Below are 23,658 nucleotides of genomic sequence, written 5' to 3'. Positions count from 1 at the left end.
CCTGATTACAGCCTCAACAAATAATGCTAGTACATGATAATAATAAAAGTAAAAAAAATGACCTCAAAATAAAAAATTTATTTTGAGGTCTGAAGTCTCCAACCAGTCCTATGTAGTGCCAATAAGCCTAAATGGTGCCTATAATTTATAATAGGGGTTATTAATAATGTTATTTTTAAAAGGGGAGGTGGAAGAATGCTAAACATTTCATTCCCATAAAGAAGACAATGAAAATGAAAGGTAAGGTAATTAACAGTTTAATTAAGTATGGCTACTTCACTTTTATTTTCTTTCAGCATTAAAGGCATCCAAACTATGAGGAGGGAGGGAAGGAGAGGAGGAGAGACTCGCTATGATGAGAGAGCATCATTGGAGTAGTGAAGGAATAGGGTGTTTGAAATGAGAAGGCATGGCACTTATTGGATACAGACATGTTTGGGAAAAATGCTTATTGTCTTTGGATATCCATTTTTTACCTGTAAAATGTAAAAACAATGTAAAACCACGTGAGAAAAGCCTTTGTAAACTGTCACACATCATACAAATGTCAGTTTTTAGAATTAAGACTCCTAGAGAAAAAACGGTAGAAACCTCTGCCCCAAGGGAAGTGACTTCTGTCCCATCACCCAGCCACGGATGAACAACCAGACCACTCTGAGGTGGAGTCCCACTGAAGCTTCTAAAGCAGAGGAATGTGTCACACAGGACATACCCCAGGGACAGCATGTCATAGTCCTTTGGAAGGCTTTCGGAGGTGACAGTTGAGCAGATATTGATGGTATGCTTCTTTGTGTTGCTCACATGAAGAAAGGAAATCTACAAGAGGAATTTGAACAACGTGATTCAAACGCAGGGAAATTAAGAGCAAGAGTAACTATTCCCTTGGGTTCAGATCTCCAAAAAGAGTGCCGCTGATAAGAAACTGAGAAACATTACACAGTGTCACGTGGTACAGGAGCACACCTTCCTTCCCCCCACCGCCCCCTCCCCCTCCCCCTCCCCCTCCCCCTCCCGGGCCCAGAGCCATGGTGCTCCGGTGCTCCCGCTACTGCAGTGCTGCTTGGGCAGAAGGTGTGGTGAGGAACTGTCCTTTTACATGTGCAGCTTTCTCCGATTTGCCCACTTCACCCACCAAAACATTGATTTCCAATGTCACCAGTCCTTATGGTCTAGATATCTATTTGTAATTATAGTAATACTTAGAAAAGTTCTTAAGCAGTAGAAATCATTTCCCAACCAACCCCCACCCCCCATATCTACCTCTCCTTCCCACTACAACATAAACACCAAGAAGCTATAAACTAATCTTGTTAATTGCTGTACCTCCATGGCCTAAAACAGTGTCTGACATGTTGTAAACATGAAAACAAATAGATATTGATGAATGAATAGAGAACTTGTCAAAGATTTAGTTACAATACATGAGCATATGATTACAAGAAAGGGAATGATTATGATCTTTTGATTGCCAACATACAAGAATACAGATAATGTAAAACATTTGTCTTCTCCCAAAATTTATTGCAATGCCTCTTTGTGGGTAGCTAGTAATCTCTTTGAAGTCTGGTCTCCATCTTTGTTTTCCCCCTTTCTCTCCCACCTTGCATCTTCCCTTTGGTCTTTTCTACTATTTGCCCTGCCCCTCATCACCTAATGTATGGTCTCAGTTCTGCCCAGAGGTGAGCTCCTGGTGCCATTGTGGAAAGGTGATGGTAGGTACTTACTGTCCAACTAGCCTCATGTTTCTCAATCTTAAGGGAGAAACATCTACAAGAAAGGCTATTTTTCTTTTGCTCTATTGACTATACTTCCCAAGCAGAGTTTTCATAGGATACTATGCTCACGAAATCTCTTGCCTTTTTTCTTTTTACTTATCACAGATGAAAAAAAATAAGGGAAAAAAAGACAGTTCTGGAAATTGAAGGGGAGCCAAAAAACCCACTGTGTGTACAATATGAGCTAATTTCATGGGGGTGGTAACTTCAAGTTCTCTAAAACTGTACTTCTCAAATTTAATTTGCATAACAATCACCTGAGATCTTGTTAGCAGATTTTGATTTTAGAGTGGGACTTGAGATTCTGTATTTTTAATAAGTACTTTGAATAGTCAGTACCTAAAGAGAAATCTTTTTACTTTGCATCCCTGCTTTACGACTTACTGGAAACATCATGAGGTAAGGGAAACTGCAAGATGATTTTGGAGTCAGCTGGAACTGGATTTGAAATCTGGCTCCACTAATTTCTTAAAAGCCAGTGGGTGAGAAATTTTTTTAAGTATAGCCTCTCAAAACTTCAATATCATCTGAAATATGGGGATGATAATGCCTGTCTTAGAGGATTGCTACAAGAATTAAGTTGATATTCTTTTCTTTTTTTTGCGGCTTTTAGACTGTTCCCTATCCTTTTCCCATTTCAAATGTTTCAAAATGGACTCTCACAATTCAGATCTATTTCAAACTTCACCTGCCTTTTGACAGCTGAAGCCATCTATACCCATACAGCTTACTGTTTATAGTAACATGATTTTACTTTTCAGCTTCTATATTAACCTAAATTTGTTGTTACAGAAAATCTTTGCTCAGGAAGATGAAGTTGAAAATAACTATTGTTTATTTTAGAACTTCCTGAATGTATTTATCTGAACAATTGATTTATTCTCATTAGATAAATAGCCTCTTAGAATAGATCACTCACTGGGCTAATCAAATGATTGTTTACTTTTCTAAGACTTTCTTCAAAGATTTTCCCTTACTTTATCCATTCATCTTATACAATTACATTATGAATGTATTCAGAACCCCTCACTGAAAGACATGCCTTAAACTTGACCCCAAAACTTTACAAAATGCCACTTTGACTTCCTCAATCTGAAATGCCACTAAAATTCTCTCAAGGTCATAAGTGGGTTCCTTTATTGCAATAAGCAATAAACTTGTTTTTTGCTCAACCAAGCAGGTTATTTTGCTGTTCTCTTCAGAGTTGGGAATCAATAATCTTGTCTATAAAAACTATTATCTAGATAAATGTAATTAATGACCTGTTATCTTTCCCAAGGTATTATGCTTTGTTGTAAGTCTGTGTTTTCTTACAATCAATTGCTTTTTCCTGGAGTATCATTTCCTTGTCTTTTATTTAACATTTAAAACTCAAGCTAAAATCTCTCCATGAGATTTTTACTGAAACACTTGGACTGGCAACATAGGTCACTCATGCTTCCACGCACCATTAACATTTAGAAGACAGTCTTTTCTATACATCCTAATTGCTTGGCTACAGATTTTACTTTCCCCCAGCCAGCACACTCCTAGAATGCAGGGATTGTGCCTTGTCTGGCTGGATATCATGTCTTGAAGAATGAAAGATGCTTACTACTTGGACAGTACACATTTGTTGAATGTTAAAGGAAAATTTAGCTTAGCCATTTAGAAGAAGAAAGGGAATAATGAAATATTTGTCAAAAGAAACTTGGACTTTTTTCATAAGGATATTCTTTGCCTCCTCAATTGTATTTTTCTTTTTGTAGGTAACCCTGAAAGTGTTAACCCTACCCTAAAAAGTGTTAACTTCTGAAGCTTTCTGAGTCAACAAAACAGGACCCTGTTGCTGTTTCTTGCCTCTGTCAAAAACGTAATTTCTCATTTCCCTTCCATCTAGTAATTACTGATGACAATTATGAGCTTGCAGCTGGCCCAGCCTTTCCACTAAAATAGCAGATGACTTTTTCTTTCCCTTCAGGAAAATTGTATCCCCTTTGGCATCAATCTAGATATAAATGCTGTCAGTTTAATGATCTGAAATAAAGGGTGAGCATTTTGTTTAGCTGAATCAGAGCTGGTAGAAGGACCATATTTTATGATGCTGTGAAATTCATGACACAATGATGGCTGATATAAACAAAGCCTGACATAGTTATGTGTCTTTAAATATTGTGTACCCCTTATGCATAACACGTGCTTTATGGATAGCTACCATTAATCCAATACTTGAGCTATTAAAAGTAGATTTATACTATAGCAATAGAGTTTTTTATATTCATCTTAACTGAATTCTTAAGGTTCCAAAACACTGTCAGAGTTCATGGCTACCAGGTTTTGACTAAGGCTAAATTAATGTTTGCAGTAGTGAAATATTTCTTAGACAATAGTATGTTGAGACATCAGAGAAGGTGTTACGGAGAAAACTAAAGCAAAATCTAGAGAGTACTTATGACAAATAGTAAGCATGGATTGACAGTCTACATTAGCAAAGTAAACTTTTGGAAAAGAGTGCAAATGTGTATGTATTGTATCTCAGATTCCGATTATTTTGAATCGTTTGGAGGTATAATTATTTAATAAATGTGCTTAGTGTTCAGTAGCAAGTTCAGCTGTTTCCATACCTCTCTCTGGCTGCCATTTAAAGGTGAAAGAAATAACCCTCCTTATGAGGTAGTTAGCCCTTTGAGTATTCATGTAACATTTGTTCTGTATCATAACGACAATAAGCATTATAACATATATTTATGTCAAGCCCAATGACTCTGATTGTATGCACGTTGGGTTGATCATATTTTTCAGGAATGTGGGTAGTAATCATAATAGCTTATTAGAAGTGTGTTATAATTTTTGCCTTCAACGTGTATGACCTGTGTGATCCTTAAATAATAGTGAAGTAATAATGTACCCATTTTATAGATGATCTCTGGAGGATCAACCAGAAGAAGCGACTTTTTGAGGTCACATAGTTGGTGAAGGAGGAACTAGTGCTAGATCTCAGAACTCCTTTCTTGTAGAAACAATCCCTTTTGTTCTACAATACACAGATCTCAGTTAATATATTTTAAAATGATTACAGGAGAGATGTTACAGACCCTTCACATAGAATCTGATCAATGCTCATTTTGTGGAAAGTGAACTATATAGCATTAGTTTTAATTGTATTCTGCATTTGAGAACAGTAATCATGCTTAGAAATTAAAAGATTGAGTTCAGATTGATTTTCTTGTTTTAGCAGCAACCAGCAAAGCCTCAAAAAGCCTGTGGAGGGACTTTTATCAGAGCTTGTCTTGATGTCTCCATATTGGAGTATCAAAGACAACCCCAGTACTCAGTGCAATGTTGGTTATATTAGGTTTGAATTCAGTCCTTTCTCTAAGGATGTTTCTACACTTTATAAGCAGAGTGTGAGAGCAAATAGTAAATGCCCATGTATGGCATAACACAAATAATTGATGATATGGAATGATAGTTTCTAAGCATTAGCATGTTCCAGGCCTTATGATCAATGCTTGTTTTATATATACTGCTTCAATTAATGTTTATAACAATCCTACATCCATATTATGGGTGTGGAAACAATCTCAGGGGAGTTAAGACATTTGCTCCATATCACACAAGTGTTGGATACTGAGTTAGGATTTGAACTGTGGTCTGTCTGATTTCAAAGTTCCTTATACATCAAAGTAACTGCTTTATGTAATAAAAGTGGGAACTGCAGAAAAGTGGGAAAATAGTCCAGGCAGGCAAAAATATGAGAATTCAGTAGATGAAAAAAGAACCTGGCCTGTGAGAGAAATATGTACCAGACCCACCTGATGTACCTGCCAGATTCACTTGGATCCACGTGCTCCCCTCCTCACTCCATCTTGGTGGCTGCCATGTTGAAGACCCAGAGCATGTCCTAACCCTCATCCTCCCCCAGGGCCAGGTCAAGCTTTGACAAGGCCTGCATCATGCTAACACAGCAGTTGTGTGAGAAGGTGTTTGAAATGTCAAGGAGAAGCTGACTTCAATTCCACAGCAACTTTGCCAGAGCCTGCAAAAATGGAACTGATTCAAATAATTGTAGAAAATTAGCAAAACCCTGATATGTAAACCTAACAAAAAACTAAACCAAACCAAAACAAAAAACAATGACAAAAATGACTCATACTTATGAGTGGAGATACAAAGCTACATTATAAGATGCTAGCAAATAGATTCTTAAAAGAATAATTACTCAAAGAACAAGTAGAACTTATTTCTCATATACAAAAATTATTACTACAAATTTATTAATGTGATGTCTTTAGCAGTAGGTCAAAGGGAAAAAGCCACAGAATTATTTCAGTTCATCTTCAGTCGTCCCAAGCCTGAGATGGAAAAAGGAGAAGAGAGGCTATGGTTGCATCTGTGCCTGCCGACATCAGGATAAAGATGTGCGTCGAGAGAGAGCTGCCTTTTCACCAGGCAGGGTAAACTGTGAGCAAAGCTATGACTTTCTTGGGGACCCAAGGAGAACTCTAAGAAAAGAAACTTTTGAGAAGACTAGCTGGAGGGTCAAAGAAGCTCAGTCAGGTGACCACTGAAATCCCAAAGGGTTGAGATGGGCTTGCTTATAAGGGACCACCAAGAATGGAGGCATTGCTTGTACCAAAAGGATGGAGAAGAGACCTTCAGGGGCAGATCTCCAGGGAACCTCTAAAGAATCCAGTGAACAAACTGACAGTGACCAGAGGGAAGGAGGGAGAGGAAAAGAAGGGGAAGGGGCAAGCAGAGGAACATGAATGGAGGACTCATGGGCACAGACAATGGGGGTATATTGACTGTGGGAGTGGGGGCATAGGGTAGAGGCGAGCAATGGGGAAAAAGGCAGGGCAACTGTAACTGAACAATAATTTTTTAAAAAAAGAATAAAATAAAATATCAGATATTAGAAAAAAAGAAACCAATGAAAGAGCAGTCCAGCTTTGGGCATTGGTCACCTCCAGGGGCCTCTAATGCTGGGTTGCAATAGTTTGGGGCACTTTTGGCTGTGGTTTGTTGGTTTTTTTTCCTTCTCTTTCATTGCTTCTTTCTTTTGGACAATCCCTGGAAGGGGTGAGCAACAGCAGCCAGCAAGTAGACAGAGAGGCAGAAGGAAGAGGTAAAGAGCAGTGTAAGGCTATTACAGCTAAATGCAGGCCCTGCCCAATTAGGTACTGATTTTTTCCTTTGAATAATTATGAAAAAAATTAATACAATATTAGAGTGGAATTATCTAATTCAAACTATAGTTTTTAATGCCTGCAAGTTATAAGAGAGAAATTTGATGAGCTAAAAATGACCTCAGATGCAATGGGACCTGCTTCTGATATTTCATATAGGAGTAAGGAAGGAGAGGATCACAAATCAAGTTTAGCAGAGCATGGTGATAAAGGATAAAATTATTTTCATAATTATACTCAACCAGGGCTAGCTTGTTCATAAAACCTTATAGATAATTTTCAGGGTTATTTTCACTACAAACATTCATTTTACTCCCTAAATTTCACAGCTAACCTTGCCTGTCTGTAAGAGATACTGAATTTAACCATTTATTTTAAAACATAAAAACAATTGCACAAACATATTAGTGTCATCTTCAAAATGGTTACCTTCTCATGAAGCTGCTTTTCTTGGAACATTTAAAAAATTTCTTTTAGGTATTTAAGTTTTAGGTATTGCCTTTAGGCTAATACCAAATTCACAATTTTTATCCCATTTTACTTGTTTTGTCTCTCGAGTTCAGGATAAATTTAAAAATAAAATAAGAAATGGCTGATAGAAACCCAATATCACTGAGGCTGACAGAATCTGTCCTTCCCAGCTGCCTAGCAGAAGAGGGTACAGAGAAGCTTGAGTGTTTAGTATTATACTTCTATCTAGCAGTGAGAAATAGCACTTCTGCTTGTATTTACTTTTCAGAGTAAGTCACGTGGTCATGCCTGATTCCAGGGAGTCGTACGCCCAGAAGGAATAATAAATGGGAAATCTTGGTGATTAGTTAGAATGTCTTCCACAAACAAGAACTTAAACAATCACATTGTTTTTACTTGGTTTGATCCAGTGGGCTTTTATATTTCCCCCTACCTATAATCTTGCTCCCCATTTTCACACTGGGTTGACACCTTGGACATAATGCATTCTAGGTCTAAAGGGGTCCAGGCAGCATCTAAACCTGGGTTTTCCTTCTCTTGATCTTCCTGTTGTTTCTCCTTCAGCCCCGGAATGCCCTGGGAGCTTCCCTGACACTACAGTCTGCATCCTTGCCTGAACACAGTCCTCTCTATTCTATAATTTATGCTCAAGTCAGTCCTCCAAGCTTTTCTCTGTTTCTTAAGGGCAATTTTTGGATTCAGAAACCTCTTTTTCAATAAAGCTTTCAAGACTGCTTTAAATGTGCTTAGAAAGAAGTCCAATTTGAAACCCAAACCTGAGTAATGATCCCTGTGTTCTAAGCATGAACTGAATTCTCCCTGAAGAAAATAAATGTTATTCTTTTTGATGTTTGAGAAGTTACAAGACCACAAGATTTAGAGGAAATTGGGAGGACATCAGATAATATTTTTAAAAAGTTATTTTTTCTGCACCTATCTTCCTTACTGAGCTACAAGACATAAGAAGGCAGGAACCAAATTGTTTGACTTGACATTGCTGAGCCAAATACTACTTGAATAAATGGAGCCATGAATATAAAAATTAGTAGGTCACTAAGATAGTTACTTACACAAGTGCAAATAGGTTAGTAATTTTGGATAAAAGAGGGAACACATTTAAATTTACAATATGATTTAAGATTCTAAAGTTAGTCTTACAAAATAAAAGAGTAACTAAGTGTGGCCTGGATGAGCAGGAAGCTCACTCTGGTGAAGAGGATACTTGGACTTCACGGAAGCCTGATTGGGACACCAGAGGCAAGCCCACAGGAGAGATTCTTTTGAGTGAGTGTTATGAGTGTATGTTCATGACGTAGTCTCTTCCATAAGTCAGCCGGGCAACTGCTCTGCTAGCTGCCTGCTGAGCAGCCTGACACCAAGTAATAGACAAGAGTCTCACACAGTAACTATGATATTCACTCAGCTTTTATTGAATGTAGGTTCACTCAAAGTAGAACATCAACACATTAATATGCTACTCACACTCTAACAATGTAAGAGAAATATAACATATACATACACACAGCAATCAATGTGGGATAATGAACCCGAGTCCCAGAGTCTTAATCTGCAGGTCCAGGAGACAGCATGGTGGGCAAGGGAGTTGTCAGTGTCTTGCAAGGAAGGACCTCCAGAGCCAGGTGGGCAGCAGGGCAGATGAAGTCCTCAGTCCAGCAGGGCAGAGCCTCTGGTGGCTGATGACAAGGGAAACCAGTGTGACATAGAGCAGCACTCTGGTGTGTGGAGCTTGGTTGTCTCAGCAGTGGTCTGGAACTTGCCTCAGTTATACCTTGAAAGTTATGTGCTCCACACTTCTAAGTCTTTTTAATAAATGTCTTGGCACTTCTGCTGGCAAGTGGAGAATTTTCCCAGGACCCTATCTATGGGTGGTCCCATTCTGCAGGCGTGGCTATTCTGATCACCTGTGCAGGCATCTTAGATGTGTCTCCTTGCCAGATGTGTCTATTCTGACCATGTGGGCAGATATGTCTCCTTTCCAGATATGTCTGCTCTGACTTAGATAGTTTCCCTCTTGAACCAATGTGTCATGGCTGACTGACAGCCGTTTTGGTTGACATGAGTGACTCCACTTTGTTTTATATGCTTTATGCTATCTTCATCAGACCAATGCCATTTTATGGTCCTGCTCTCCACAGTGAGACACAGCAGGGACCACTGACATAGCTTCTGGCCAAGCACTGGGAATTTCTCCTAGGTTCCTTGAGTGGGGAGACTATGAAAAACAAAAAGAACAGCTTGCCTAGGGGGAGCCACATATAGAGATGGACTCTTCCTGCCATGAACCATGCAAGGCTGGAAGGTAGGGGTGGGTGTGGAGTTTTTTCCAGTTTAAGGGCCACAGGGCAGTGGAAGAACACACAGGTGTGGATGAGGAAGTGGTAATGACTCAGACAGCAGCTCTGTTGACCCCATGGCACTTTTGAGGTCAAGAACTGGGTCTTATTCATTATGGATCAAAATCCATCCGGGACTGTATGGGAAATGCAGAGGGATTTGGATTCCTCTAGTGACGAGTTCAGGGGCCAGAGGTCATCAAGATTATTACCCATGCTAAAGCCTGAGGAACTTTAGAAATAAACATCACACGTTGAGGCTCATTGCTACATCCTAGCAAATCTCTCTCACACTGAAAGATTCAGATGGATAGGGCAGTCTGCTTGTGAGAGGGAGATTCTATAAAATTCTTTGGAGGCATGTTTTGTTAAATGACACTGGAACTCTTTACTGAGATTTGGAATGAATTTCCTGAAATTCCTCTCTTATCAGCCAGGAGGCAGTCCAAAAGCATTAAAACCTTGATGGCATGAAACTGGGAATGTCCAAAATCAGCACGAGTGAGATTTAACTTTTCCATCCAAGATTACAATGATACTGATTTAATTTCAGGTCCAAAATATACCATTCTGTACTGTGACATCATTGGTGAAAACTATTCAGAATTTGAAATCAGAAGTTTCTTTGTGTCTAAACGAGCACAGGCTTCAAGGTAAAAAATCTTCCAGCTGGTTCCAATCATAAAAGTAAAACTTTTCTCTCTTGTTCCCAGAAGCCTACACTGGCCTATTTATTTCATGATTATCTATGGAAAGTTAAGCCCTGTTATTTTGCAGAAGTGCCTCTTTATGAAATTATCAGTAATATAAAGAGCAATTATATAAAATCAAATTATAAAAAGTGATTGCATTCAATACATTTCTAATCTATAATTTTTGTTATCCCTTTAAAAGAAAAAAGTGCTGAAAATGTCTGAAATATATTAGAATATGATTTTTGAAGGGTGATCAAACAATTGAATGACAAGTAACTAACTGTAGAGGTTAGTGTGCTCCAGTTCCTTTGCAATAGATTGTCAGTTTTAGCAAATGTGTATCTGACATGAAGCCTAGTCACTGGGGGTGCCCCTGATGATTTTTCTAAGTCCACCTTTAGAGATCAAGATAAGTCTGGCATGTACTTATCTTTAAAAAAATTATTCAGCTCTCAAGCCCTGGGTGGTGTAGCTCAATGGATTAAGCGTGGGCTGCGAACCAAAGTGTCGCAGGTTCGATTCCCAGTCAGGGCACATGCCTAGGTGACAGGCCACCGCCCCCAGCAACTGCACATTGATGTTTCTCTCTCTCTCTCTTTCTCCCTCCCTTCCCTCTCTAAAACTAAATAAATAAAATCTTTTAAAAAAATTATTCAGCTGTCTTTCCAGCCGGCGCCAAGCCATGGGCATCTCTCGGGACAACTGGCACAAGTGCCCCAAGACCAGGAGCAAGAGAAGGCCCTGCCACAAGAACAAAAAGTATGAGCTGGGGTTCCCTGCTGCCAACACAGAGATTGGCCCTGCCACATACACACAGCCTGTGTGCTCCTAGGCAATAGGAAGTACCGAACCTTGAAGTTGGACATGGGCAAATTCTTCTGGGGTGCAGAGTGTTGTATGTGCAAAACAAGGATTATTGATGTCATCCACAATGCATCCAACAATGAACTGGTTGGTACCAAGGCCCTAATGAAGAACTGCTTCGTGCTCCTTGACAGCACACCATACCAACAGTGGTTTGAATTCCACTAGGCATTGCCCCTGGGCTATAAGAAGGAGGGCCAAGCTGACTCCTGAAGAGGAAGAGATTTTAAACAAAAAACAATCAAAGAAAACTCAGAAGAAATATGATGAAAGGAAAAAGAATGCCAAAATCAGCAGTCTTCTAGAGGAGCAGTTCCAGCAGGATAAGCTTCTTGCAGGCATCACTTCAAGACCAGGCCAGTGTGGTGAGCCGGTGGCTGTGTGCTAGAAGGCAAGGAGCTGGACTTCAATCTGAGGAAAACTAAGGCCTGGAAAGGCCAATAAATCTTCTTCCCTGCTTCCTTTAAAGCTCATGTTAAAATAAACAAAATGGTCATGTAGTAAAGGTGTTTATTCTTGGGTAGAAAAAATATTCATTACTTATCATAAATTCAAATTTAACTGGGCATCCTGTACTTTATCTGGCAACATTACTTTGGGGGAACTGGCTGCTTGCCATGACACTAAAGTACTATTGTAATTTTTCATTCTGCATTATACTTAGGTCATTAGGCTTACTTACTCACAAGAGAGAAAAGCAAATTAAATTAGATAGCAAAATATCACTGAATGTGATTACCCTGGACTTTTGCTCTCTTGGCATTTTCCTTTGCATAATGCTGAAATCTGTACTGGTTGAAGAAAATAATTTGTTGTGAAGTATTTTGGGGTGGTGTAGCTCAGGGTTTTGTTAATGGAACTATTTTGGAAGATATACCTATCACCTGGCAGAGCTCCATTCTAACCAGCAGTTTTTCACTCTAGTGTCTGGATGTGCCCTCTGAAAGAGAAGAGCAGCTTAGGTTTACTGCCACTTATGTCTAGGAAGTTTAGAGTTTTGCATTTTTATAGAACCCAGGCCCATACTTAGGGACAGAAATTAATGTTCTCATTTTATCAATAAGCTCAGGGAATTTAGATCAATTTAGTAATCCCTCACATATTTATGTTGAAAGCAAGTATAAATTGCAGGCTCAAATTCTTAAAGAGTAGGGAAAACTAGAGGTTTGAGTTTTCCCTACACAACTCATTCCATTTAGGGGTTTGAGTTTTATTCCCTTTGTCTGTTTTCATTATTTGTAGTAATGAAAGCCAGTGTATTCAGCACTTACTATGCTGTGGGCACAGGATAAATGGCCTAGAGTCATCATTTTCCTTATCCTCACAACTTTGCCACCAGACAGGTATTATTAGCTCCAGTTTATAATTAAGTTTTAATCTTTTACCCCTGCTTCATGAAACTCACATGCAAAGCTTAATTTTAAACCAAGTTCTGATGTTAAAGCTTATATTTCAACCACCACACTGTATTTTTCACAAATCTGTGTGCTGATTTTGCTTTCGAACCTGCACGATACTTCCTTTTACCTTCACTCCACATCATAATTCCTTTCCCCAAATGCTAGGCATATTGAAGGTTTTCTCCCTTGGAACTGGGACAAGCAGACCAGACACATTCTTCTGGGAAACTGGAACCTAGTGAATACTTTTCTTTGTGAAATGAATCACAGTTCATGTCCATTGGTGGGTCCAGAAGTGTAACTCTCCAGATAACTAAGTTTCTGTCATTTGACATTTTCCACCTCAAGGCCAAATTCCTTAAGAAGTGCTGATGTAGGCCCAGCCTGGCCTACTCAGTGCCATAGATAATTTGATCTGAGTCATACTCCCATGAGGGATATTACAATGAAGTGTGAAAATCACAAGTCTAAGATCAGAAGTTGAGGGGAAGGGGGAGTAATGAGAGTAATCTCAAATACTAAGATTAGCCTATGGAGTAGCTCCTTTTCCTCAAGCAAACTGAAGCAGAATTCAAATACTCTCCCTTCAGTGACACCAGAATAATCTAAGTTGGGAAACTGATACACAAGAGAATTCACGTGTTGGAGAGCATAGCAATTGTCTAATACATGGTACTTCATTTTTTTCAGGGGGTAGGGGATACTACTGTCTTTCAGTAATTGGGAAAATAAAGATGAAGGAAGGCACCAAATGAAAGTACAATTTGTGTGCTAGTTTCCTTCTAGGTTGCTGTTGACACTCTGCTCACCCTGGGTGTTATCATATCAAGAAGGAGGCTATAACATTAAGCTTTTGCAGGATCTCTCTCATGCCCAATTTTGATTGTTGCATTAAATGTTACCCTAGAGGCTGAGAGATTCATACCTTTGTTGCTTGTCTGTAAACTTTGGCCACAATTGCTGTAATTGGACTAATTCTTGAAATAGGGGAAGTAGTTCATTGACATCACGATTTTATAGTCCTCTGAGGAAGACTGTTAGGTAAATCAATGTTATTTTTCATCATTTTGTAAATGAAGACACAGGGGCAAAGTTATCTCTATTAATAAACTCTCTAAATAGAGCCCAGTATTTCCTAAAGGTAATGCACACTATGTTGAAAGAACATAGAACTGGGAGTCAGAAGATTTATTGGAGTTTAAACTCTATTATTACCCGCTTGTATGATCTTAGTGTCTAACCTTACTCAGCTTCTCTTTTCTTCTCTGCAAAACGAAGCAGCTGATTTGTAAACCTCAGCCATTCCATCTAGCTCTAGCATTTAATGATGCTTGTGCAAGAAAGAGCCATTTACAATAGTTAGTTCTTTTTTTATTAAATCATTTTTTATTGTTATTCTATTATAGTTGTCCTCATTTTCCTTCTTTGCCCTCTTCTGCCCATCCCACGCCCCACTCTGACAGTCTATTCCTATGCTGTTGTCCCTGTCTGTGGGTCATTCACACATGTTCTTTCTGTTAAACCAATGTTAAGTACTTGCTGAATGCCATGTATCAACACTTTGTGCCCAAGGCCTGAGCAGCAGCAGGTGCTACCAGATTTCTGACGCAAGAAATGACTAAGGCCTCTAGTCCACTGTTTGTATGTTGTTTTGGCAACTTTCCTCTGTCATTTTAAAAGTGCTAATTGTTACAGGTGAATTTATAATAACTCTGTATAAAAAGATTTTGAAAACTTTGCATTGGCCTTTGGACTTAATTGAAGATATTAAGGTGTCTGAATGTTACAGTCTATAGGGGGTTCCTCCCCATCTATCTGGGTTCGTTTTGCCCACCACCTGAGGAAAGATGTCTCTTAATACCAGAGATCAGTGAAAAGGAAAGGAATTTATTATTCATTTGAAATAACACAAATTAAAGTTCCCCACAAATGCACACAGTCCTCCCAGCATCCTCCATGTGGCAAAAGGGACCACTTTCAAGCCTCTTGGTCCTGACTCTCACCCAAGCCACATGGTCCCAATCAAGACACTAAGGCTGCATAGTCCTAAACAGATGCATGGTCCCAAAAAGAGAGACCCCCAATGCCTGCTGTGCCTCCATTTAAATCCCAGCGCTAATCTTCCTCTGCAGCCCCATTTCCAGCTCCCCTCACAATTGGTCACTGCTGCCAGCATTCTGGGCAGGTGTGGCCCTGTGGTGTGGAGCCAATTATCTCCAAGCTCTTCTGGACCCTATTACAAATCCTTATTTGGGGCTCCCTTCTTGGCTGCACCCTGTTACATGAACACTTGGTCATACCTTGAACATACACATGGTAAGAGTTCAATCAATATTGAATGGATTAATTAAAATATTGGTTACCACTGAGATAAGAGCTTTACCTCTGATTAAGTTTACACAGATTATATTATGTTAAGTGAAGTCAGTCAGTCAGTGAAAGACAAATACCATATGATCTCACCTTTAAGAGGTGAGCAAACCCAATGAACAAAATAAACTAATGAACAAAATAGAACCACAGGCATGGAAATGGAGAATAGACTGAAAGTGACCACAGAGAAGGAGGGAGAGGGATAATGGTGGAAAGAAGGGGAAGGGACTAGACAAAGAACATGTATGAGTGACCCACAAGCATGGACAACAGCGTGGAAATTGACTGTGGGAGGCGGGGTGGGGGCGTGGGATGGGTGGAGGAGGGCAAAGGGGGAAAAATTGGGACAACTGTAATAGAACAACAATCAAAATGATTTTAAAAAATTTAAAAAAGAATTACAAAGAAAAAAGCTTACAAATATGAGAGCATCTTCATGTTTGGCAATATTATCCATATTCCATAGGAATTTGAGATATACTAATATTTGTATATCATATTTACATGATGTTTAATGGTTTGTACCTCCCTTTCATTTAAATTTTCTTTATTATATCCTTTAATCTTTTCAGGAGAAAACTGAATTTCCGACAGCCTAATTACCAGCCTAAGTCTCTTCAGTTACAGGTGGCAGGAGAGTATAGAAGTACAATTCTTCATTCTTTTCCACCATGCAGGTATGCTTCTCTCAAATTGTCCATTTGTCTCTAAGACAATATATAAAAAGTTCAAGGCAAAGCAGGGGATGTGCCATAAAATGTATTTTTTCTTTTCCTGCTTATCCTGTGGGATGACAGGGAAAACACTCCTTTGAGTGGGATGAGTTTTTAACAAACCTTGAATGGCTTATTGAAGGCCATGCACTTTGTCAGGCTTGGAAGGAAAAGTATAAGCAGGACATAGTTCTTGCTTTAACTTGCTTACTTTCTGCTGCAAAAGACAGGCTAGCAATTAGGGAATATTTTCAGCAATGTAGTACCACTAGGAGAGAGAACTTCTGAGATTTAAACAAAGATACTAACCCAGTCTTGAGAAAGTCGGAGACTAGCCAAGAAAGTAACCAACCAGGTTGAAATTTGGCTTTAACGAGGCTGGGGTGGTTTAAAATGTATCCCCAAAGTTTTTTACATTTACTTTAAAATATAGAGTTTAATTTTCCTCCCTTGAGCATAGGCTATACTTAGTGACTTATTTTTAAATAAAAGAATATGGCTAAAATGATGATGCTTCTCTCTAAGACCAGGTCATAAAAGACACCTGGATTCTGCTTTGCTCTCTCTTGAGTCACTTCCTTTCTGGAAATCAGTTGGTGTGTTGCTGGGGGACTCAGGCAGCCCTGTGGAGGGGCCCACATGACAAGGAACTGAGGTCTTTTCCAGTAGGTGGTGAGGAACAGAGACTTTGCCATCTGGGCAAGCTGTCTTGGAAGTAGATTCTCCTTTCTGAGGCAGGTCATCAGATGACAGCAGCCATGGCCAACAGCTTGACCTCATGAGAAACCCTGAGCCAGAACCTCTCAGGTGAGCTCTTTCCAGGTTCCTGACCCACAGAAACTGTGAGATAATAAACATTTGTTGTTTTAAGCTGCTAAATTTGGTTAATTTGTTATACTGCAATAGATAACAATATGCAGCAAATGGGGGTGGTGGTGAAAGTGTTCTAGGTCAAGGCAAGAGCACGTGCAGAGGTTGGGAAGGGAGGACACAATGTGTTTGAAGAAATGAGAGCAGGTAAGCACAAAGGGAGCCTGAATCTGGGGCGGAAGGGGCTGCAGAGGTGATAGTGAGGTAAGCATATCATGAAGGTTTTTATAGAACATGAAAAGGAGTTAGGAATTCTTCCTGTGGCCTGTAACATTTACTAACCCTCAACATGGTATAATTGGCATAAAACAAATGACCTTGTTTATCTTACCTTTCTACTTTCTATAATAACATAATTTGTCTTTGGCTAAAATTGTTAAAAAATGCCTAATCCCTGTATAAGTGCCCAGAAAAGTAGAAGCCACAAATTCCATGGGATAGAGGAGTTAATGATCAGTAGAGTATATTGCTTTTTTGTCGGGGCTCGGAAGGGAATGACCAGAGGCTTCATTGGGGAATCTCCTTTGAAACCTTACATGTTCCACACCTCACTGAAGCACTGGGCTGAAGGAAGGGGGAGGTGAGTGTGGGCTTACTCTGCCAATGAACTATAGTTTAAATCAGGGGTGTCAAACTCATTTTCACCGGGGGCCACATCAGCCTCGTGTTTGCCTTCAAAGGGCCAAATGTAATTTTAGGACTGTGTAAATGTAACTACTCCTTAACAGTTAAGTGAGAGCTCGGCACTGCCGCTGGGTAGAAACAAGGTGCTGGGCAGGATAAAACAACGTGGAGGGTCAGATTTGGCCCCCTGGGCCTTGTGTTTGCCACCTGTGGTTTAAATGATAGTTCATTCTGGCACATTCCTGCTTGTAATCCCAGGGAGATAGTGGTCATTAGATTGCTGTAGCTTTGGGTCATTTTACCATCATAGCTAAAGTGTGGAATGCTATCACAAGATCAAAATAATGTGTGAAGTGATCACATGCATGGGCATCACCCCTGCCCACATCTAAAGCTTGTCTTTGCATTTGTCTGATCTGCACTTTTATGCCTTTAAGTTGGGACATCTGATGAGAACTCAGTTACTAGTTTAAGTATGTATTTTCTTCTGAACATTTTCAACTGTTGCTTGTTTAAAAGGTAGTGTATGTTGGAAGTTCCCAGTTAAGTGCCTCGGTCCCAGGCTTGCAGTGTGTTAGTGAACATAAGCCCAGCAGTGAAGTTGGAAAGTGCATCCCACCCTCGAGAGTGCAACTGCTACTCAATTTCTGCCAATTATCATCCAGAAAAGCAGGTCTTAATAACTCCAGATCTTCCAGTTTTTCCACAGAAGCCAGCAATCCAAATTTTTATGTGATATTTCCTGCCTTTTAATTGCTTAAACTGTGAATTCAGTTTGTTAAATACTGTGCGTGCCAACACTAAGCAAGTAAAGAACAAATAAAACAAAATAAAAATATACGTGTGGGGTGCATGCCGCTCATGGTTTGCTATCTCTGTATACACAATATAACAACTCCGCCTCCTCAAAAGTCATCTTGCAAAATCAACCAGAGTGTTCTAACTAAAACAATTCAGTCTGCTATTCTTCCTCTGCTTCCCCTTAATTAATTCCAAGCTCCTGTATGCAGTCTATGAGGACACTTTAGGATCTGTCCTTTGCTTCCTCCTCCAGTTTTCTATCTTACCATTTCCTTAATTGGCAGCTGATCATATGTCCACTTTGCCTAGAAAACTTCAGATTTATGAATGTTGTTTGAGGGTTTAGCATTTGCCCAGGACTTTTCATGCATTCAAATAAGCTGGGATGAATCTACTCAAGGTTGTACTTCCAGTTTTTGGTATGTCTTACCTAGTGAAGATGAGTTGCTTGTACATCAAATGGAGTTCTCTCTATACTATGTGGCTTAATCTGAGAGATGATCAATGATAAACATTTTCTTTGCCTAGGCTTTCCAAGCATAACATAAATACCATCTTCCTTCCAAAGATGCAATGCAGAATATTTATTAATAAACAAAAAATGATGGCAAAGGTAGTTCACACTTTTGTGTATCAGAGGGTAAAGGGGGAAGTATTTAATGTTGCCAACCACTTGTCCTGTTTTGGAAGCTGGTTAAACACAGACATTTATAATGTTTTTACAAACATTGCAAGAATAATTATTCTCTTATAGTTTGTAACATTTAGATAATCAGTTGTCAATATTTCTTCAATATACATAGATATATCTTATTTTAAATTTTGAAAGAAAGAACTTTGTTTTAAAAAATATGGTCATTATTGAATATATCTGTGTTGTAGGGTCACTGATATAATAATAATAATAAAAAAACCCACAACAATTTATGTCAATATATAAATGTTTTTAAATTACATAATTTTAATTATTTTTGCATTCCTTTTCACTTTCTCAAAAGTGACCTCCTTTGGACAATAAATTATGTGGTCTCCTGCATTCTAGCTATTCAAAACAGCTGGTCATCAACTCAGTACACCAAATTGTTTCTCTAAGCCCTTCCTCACACAAGTTCCTCTATATGGCATGACACCATATCTACTTCCATAATATCTTTGCCTTCTCTCAAAGTTTAATTTATACTCATCATTTAATAATTAGTATGGATGAGTATACATTTGTGCATGTGGCAAAGAACAAATTTTACACACGTATAAAGTACTGTGATCTAGCCAATTATATTTGTTTAACATTCAACTAAAGCAAAATTTAATTTGGAGGTTATGATCTTCAGAAGAATTCCTATTATAATAATCTGTATAGGTGACTATTTTCCAAATTGATTTCAGGTTACCAATGCCAATAACCTGAATTCACATAAATTTGTTTGGTTACTGATTCCTAATAACCTGCCACACTTAAATTTGTGTTCTCACAGTGTTCATAGATATCTGCTTAATAACTATCTATGATACAAAAAAAGAATACATAAATGAATATGGAAAAAAAGAAGAATGTGATCCAACTTCCTCTTAGCTCCTCATTAATCTTCTGACTCTTTTCTCCCAAAATAGAAAGAGAGGGCAATGGATTTTATCCTGATTTCACATGAGGAGGATGTTTCACCACCCACACATTCCTATTTCTAGCCTAGTATTTACTCTATGAGGGCTGTGGGCACCATTGACCTCTGCATCTCATAATAGTGCTGCTCAGAACAGCACAGCGCCATGCTCATCCTTCCTGTCCCCTCAGGATACAGTTCAATTTCTTGGCTGCTATTCACCAAAGTTGCGTTTTCTTTTCAGTTGATACTAGAAAGTAGAATGGAATTTTTAGTTTGCATTTTGCATTACTGGCTCAGCAATATGGAACATAAAAGACTTCTGCCTGACATCTCTCTTTAGGATTAGAAAACCCAACACTTGGGCTTCAGCTAGGAAGCAGAAAGGATAAGGTTGTAAAATTGTTTTGTCCTTCGTCAACAACATATGGCAGGAATTGACTCTGGAGAAAATAAGAACATCAATCAGGGACAATGCAATTGCAGCAGACTGTTATGACTCAGTTAGACACATCACCATAATATGAGTTGCCAGTATTCTGCAGTCACTTTCTCATGGATGGAGCTCAGAAAATGTGAGCACTAGCTCTTTATATGAAAAATTAATGATGGTGTTAGGGGAAGGTTCCAAAATACATATCCATGCATCAGTTGTATAGAAAATACCATTTATGCAGATTTGGTGGCAACTACTGGTAAGAGTTTCTAAGCTTGATAGAGAGAAAGAAAGCATGTTGAATACATGTGCCATTAAAATAGAAATTAAACCCTTTAAAATCAAAGAGACAAGTGTCTGATGACAATGTTAAAATCATTGAGCAGATTTTATGTCATTTTCTGTAAGTCAGTGATTTCAGCCCTCTCAAGATCCACCGTGTACACAAAGCCTGCCTTTGCTGGAAACGGGATGTGAGATCAATATTTATGATCATAGAGGAGTCTCTATGGAAATGTTACCCCATTTCCTGAAATTATGAATGAGAAAAGAAAGTTAAGATATATCCAGTTTTATTCAAAAATTTTAAAATCATGCTATTAAAACGTTAGAAGTAGAGTAACAATATGAATGTACTTAGTGCCACCGAACTGTATACTTAAAAAAGAGAGTGTGTTGGAAACAGAATGGAGACATTAGTTTGTAGTACCAGCCCTTATCTTACAGAGGAAGAAAATGAGTCTCTTAGAGGTTACATGTAACTGGCAGGACGAAAAGACTGGAGAAGTGGTGGGGCTGGCCAAAGCTTTCACCTAGTGGTAGGGGAAAACTCCCTCACAAAGTCTTTTGATTATATCCCACAAGTCATGTTAGTTCAAATACCCATGACAAACTTGTTGAGCACTTACTACAGGTAAGTGCCTGGGTACCGAGCAGTGGCTTTGGTATGAGTGGAGTGATGCCAGTTCAGCTGTAATGGTAGACACAGTCATCTCTTTTGCAGTTAATGGCAGCTCCTCCGATTGCAAATGCCAAAACCACACATAGTTATCACATTATTACAGTGGCATTTCATTTTTTACTATAACTTACCTTTTTAGCAAGAGATAAAGTATTAGGAAATCTTTAGTCTTTATTGTTCAAGTCATGTAAAAAAGCCTTACCATACAGTAGAGACAAGGCCTTACAGTAGAGACAAGGTTCAACAGAGAGAGGAAGTAATTATGAAATATTTTTGACATAATTTGTGCCTTGTAAGTATTAGAACTTTATTTATTTATCATTTACAGAGGGTCTGCTATTCACCAGGCACCTCTTAAAATTTTAGATATATAGTTCCATAGGTGTGAGAAAGACAAAGTTCTTGTATTTAAAAAATTCATAGTTGAGTCAAAATGTATATAGGTGAAGGAACATGAAGAACTGTACACTTCTCTATAAAGATGCTGTTTTATTTGGCTTAAATAAACTTAAAAAGATTAAACTTTGTAGCCAAAATAATTGATCTTTTTACAATTAAAAGTTCTTTTAGAACCATTGATTAGGGTAGAAATTGAATGCTAGTTCCTGAATTCCTCATGGAGGGGAAGAAGCCCAGATCTAGGTAGTAAAGCAGCTCTCAGCTCAGTTTTGATTGGAAGTGTCTATTTCGAGGTTTTCACATAGTTCACAGATTAGTGTGAAGAGCTTCTGCATGATTATTTTTGCTCTTTTAGATATATCATTGTTCTCAGATATGTTTATTCAGATTTTACTGGTTTGGGGTGAGCTCTAGACATTGAAATTTCTTAAAAAGTCTTCCCAGGTGATTCTGGCATACCAATATTAAGAACCACTGGCTTATTGTTTCTCAGGGAGTTATACTCATTTTCAGATCAATTTAGATGGGATTTGATCATTTTAAATTCTAATAATTATGGTTTTTACATATATATGAGAAAAATATATAGGTAGTTCTATACATATGAATATACTAAACAATAAGTAATATTGTTTAGTATAAGTAAAAGATTATAAAAAGTAGGTTAGTTCCAAACAGATTATCTACCTATGTATAGATCTGTCAATACCTGTATCTATCTGTCTATCTATCTATCTATTTATCTATCTACCTGCCTATCATCTATCCATCCATCTATCATCTGTAAGAGTGTACTTGGCAAAAGTCATAAAAGTAGGGTATAAATGATTAAATTTTAGAAAACCCTGGGCTAAATTATAAGAAAGAGAAAATATGAAGGACCAAGGGATTTTTTTCCTGATAAGATTAATGATGATGAGATGGAAGGCAAATAGTTTAAGGAAGAAAAGTGATATTTTCAAGTATTGTTTGTCAATTGTGCTTGGATCAAGATATTTTAGAAAATGAAAAAAAATGTGGTAGGATTGACATTCTTTTGTGTAAACAAAGAAGCCTTACTGCTACTCTTGGCTGGGTAGATTGCCAACACTTTTCTCTGTATAAATGGACTGGATTAGGTTGGCCATGAGTCAGACATACTCAGGAACTAATTGCTACTTGTGAGCATGGATATGATCTGTAGCATTATAGCAAAGGGGACAAAAAAGTAATCCCCAAGAGGTAAATGCTGCATAAAGTCAATGTGAGTGAGAGCTATTTTCATTAGCTCCATCAATGTCCCTGTCTGCTCTAAGAACAGTGGCTTGGCATATGGTAAGTAGTTTTGTGAATTTTGACATGGTGAGATCAATAATGGCAGGGAGATTATTGTTTGAAATCCCAAAAGGTAATTGATTGCCACTGGTTAAGCAGAAAAGTAAGAGTGACACAATAGTTTTATCTTCCATGGCAAGGTTAATTGGATACTAGTGACACCTGGAGGAATGAGGAGCATTCTGAGGATAAGTCTGTCTCATGGAGGAGAACACCTTGATGAATTGGTGAGACCAGTCCAGGATGCTGCATGGAGTGGCAGTATCAGGGTCATGTCTTCCATTTCTGGAAATGGTTAGTCTATTGTTTGAGGATATTTCATCCAGCATAATGATACTGATCAGAGTGAAATTTGGCAATAAAACTATTAAATGATGCTGCAAGGAGGATAAGTTTGTTGCTGCACTGGATAAGATAAAGCATACTTAGATTAGTGCTTTCTCTTTTTGCTTTCATAGTGTGTGAACTTCTGTCTTTCAGTCTTGCACTTTGTCCTTGAAGTCAGTGTTTCCTTATTCCTTAATCTATCTGGCAACTAAATGAGACAAGTTTGGAAATGAAATTGTTTTAAAGAGCAGTCTCTACAGCTTCCTGCTCTTGAACATTAATTGAAATTAATATAACAATAAAGAGGTTAAGTGATTGACCCAAGTCTCTCAGTGGGTATACTCATCTTAGTTGTCCATTTTCCAAGAGAACTTGGGTATTTAGTCTGGGAGAAAAGCCAGGTACCACAGCCAAATGACCCTTGATCCTACTGTAAATCACAGGAATTACCTTGTTGTTGAGTACATATTTTGTGTTTATTAACCTTAGCTATCATAAAGAGCTGACATGCT

General features: G+C 38.4%; 1 pseudogene; it reads right to left on the bottom strand.

Annotated features, from left to right (window-relative positions):
• LOC123816414 overlaps positions 1 to 23,658 on the bottom strand; it is a 162,876-nt pseudogene that overhangs the window by 50,745 nt on the left and 88,473 nt on the right.

This window comes from Phyllostomus hastatus, unplaced genomic scaffold (assembly GCF_019186645.2).
Source record: "Phyllostomus hastatus isolate PE091 unplaced genomic scaffold, TTU_PhHast_1.1 phas_contig_209, whole genome shotgun sequence".
Classification (NCBI taxonomy): Eukaryota; Metazoa; Chordata; class Mammalia; order Chiroptera; family Phyllostomidae; genus Phyllostomus; species Phyllostomus hastatus.
The sequence above is the reverse complement of the archived record's forward strand: the minus strand, read 5'-3'. Positions and strand labels throughout refer to the sequence as shown.